Consider the following 2416-nt stretch of genomic DNA (forward strand, 5'->3'; position numbering starts at 1 on the left):
CACAGTCTCCATGCCTATGATTATGAGGGTCTGAGGCTCTGAGAAGCAGTGGAGCAGCTCCTGGCAGCTGCTGGGCTGCATCCCACCCTCCCAGCACAGTGGTTGTGGCTCTCCTCCACCCTCCCTCCTTGCTCTTTCTTTGGCCGCATCTATCCAGCAGCTCCAGGGCAGTGACAGGCTCAAAGGGAGAAAAAAAAAGCAAAGGAGGCAATTAATTAAAGGAATCTATTGCTATTGAGGCATTTACTCAAATATCGTCCACTTTTTTCCAAGATTTTGCCCTCAAAAAGAATACAGGCAACAGAACATGACCCATTTTCCTTCACATGGGATGCCCCAAGCCATGCTGTCTGGCCGCCAGCTAATGCTCCAGAAAGTGTCTCATCAACCTTCAGTCATATCTGCCAGTACCAAAGGTATCTCAATCACCACAGAGAATCAGAAGGAGCACAGGATAGCCATATGTGGGCAAATGAACTGAGGTTGTCAAAAGAGTAATTCTGATGAACTAAAGACTCATTTCTTCTTCTTCAACCTACACATTTGGGGTCATTTGGAATGCCTTTGAGTATCCCACCTGGCCTTCTACTGCAAGTCCAGAAAAGCATGAGTGTCTTTTATCACAGAATCACACAATCACAGAATCACACAATCACAGAATGGGGTAGGGGTTGGAAGGGACCTCTGAAGATCACCTGGTCCAACCCCCCTGCCAAGGCAGGATCACCTAGGGCAGGTTGCACAGGAACACATCCAGTCAGGTTTTGAAGGTCTCCAGAGGAGACTCTACACCCTCCCTGGGCAGCCTGTTCCAGTGCTCCGTCACCCTCACAGTAAAGAAGTTATTCCTCGTGTTGAGATGGCACTTCCTGTGCTGCAGTTTATGCCCATCACCCCTCGTCCTGTCACAGGGCACTGCTGAAAAGAGACTGGCTCCATCCTCCTGACAGCCACCCTTCAGATATCTATAGACACTGATAAGGTCCCCTCTCAGCCTTCTCTTCTCCAGACTAAACAGCCCCAGGTCTCTCAGCCTTTCCTCATGCAAGAGATGCTCCAGTCCCTTAGTCATCCTTGTAGCCCTCCGTTGGACTCTCTCCAAAAGTTCCCTGTGTCTCTTGAACTGGGGAGCCCAGAAAAGGACGCAATACTCCAGACGAGGCCTCACCAGAGCAGAGTAGAGGGGGAGGATAACCTCTCTCGACCTGCTGGTCACGCTCTTCTTAATGCACCCCAGGATACCATCAGCCCTCTTGGCCACCAGGGCACATTGCTGTCCCATGGATACCTTATTGTCTACCAGAACAGCAAGGTCCTTCTCCATGGAGCTGCTTTCCAGCAGGTCAACCCCTAACCAGTACTGGTGCATGAGGTTGTTCCTCCCCAGGTGCAGAACTCTACACTTGTCCTTGTTAAATTTCATGAGGTTCCCCTCCGCCCAACTCTCCAGTCTGTAAATCCTGGGTCAGATCTAAAAGTCCCATGCAGATGTCTCAGATGGCCTAAGGCATCTCAAATGGTATCGAGTACCTGTGGAAGAGTAACTGAATTGTGTCCTATAGTCTGTTCAGCTGAGTTGTTTTCAAGCCTCCATTGACTAGATCTCCATGGAGTATGAAAAGACTGTGGACACATAATTTTCCTGTAGACATCTACACTTAGCTATCTTAATGATAAACTCAATTATATATGTATTTATCTGCCTCTAAAATAAATTCTGTTCTAATATAATCAAGTGCAACTATTAACATTAATACTTACAACAATATTAGACTTGTCTGCAAAATAAATGTCCTCTGCGCTGCTGTGAATCATACTGTAAGACAAGCCTGCTTTGATGTTCACGATTATATTAGTTGGGTTTTGTTCTACACATTCAATCCTCCCACACTGGTTGTGTATTCTATTAAACACCTATTAAATTCAAAATCAGTACAGACTTGCTGGGTTGTCTGAGGACAACTAGTCTTGCACAACCACTTGTTATGGCTGAATGTCACCTAGAGGCTATCCTGGGAGCTGAATGTACATGTTCTGAGCTGAATTTGCCTCAGTGCAATGGAGAACAGAGCCTGGGGAAAGGAGTACAACTCTATACAACTGGTTGTACTCACTGCATGTGGTGAAGGAGGAGAGTGGTACCTGCTCACCTCTTCCCTACTAATTCTGTACTGGCTTCTGCCCTGATAGGACATCAGAATGAAACAAAAATGTTGTTTAATTTGGTGTAGAAACTCCAGTGCTTTTCCACCATCTCAAAATGTAAGTAGACCTTCATCCATGACTAGACATTTAGAGCAGAAGGGAGCTCCTAAAGCTCTCAACTGGCAGAATGTACCTATTCCACTAATGCCAAAAGCAAGAACAGCAAGACAGCCTGCAAGGAGCTGGATGGCCGAGCCCAGAGAGTTGTGGT

The sequence above is a fragment of the Phaethon lepturus genome, unplaced genomic scaffold (assembly GCF_000687285.1).
Source record: "Phaethon lepturus isolate BGI_N335 unplaced genomic scaffold, ASM68728v1 scaffold21481, whole genome shotgun sequence".
Classification (NCBI taxonomy): domain Eukaryota; kingdom Metazoa; phylum Chordata; class Aves; order Phaethontiformes; family Phaethontidae; genus Phaethon; species Phaethon lepturus.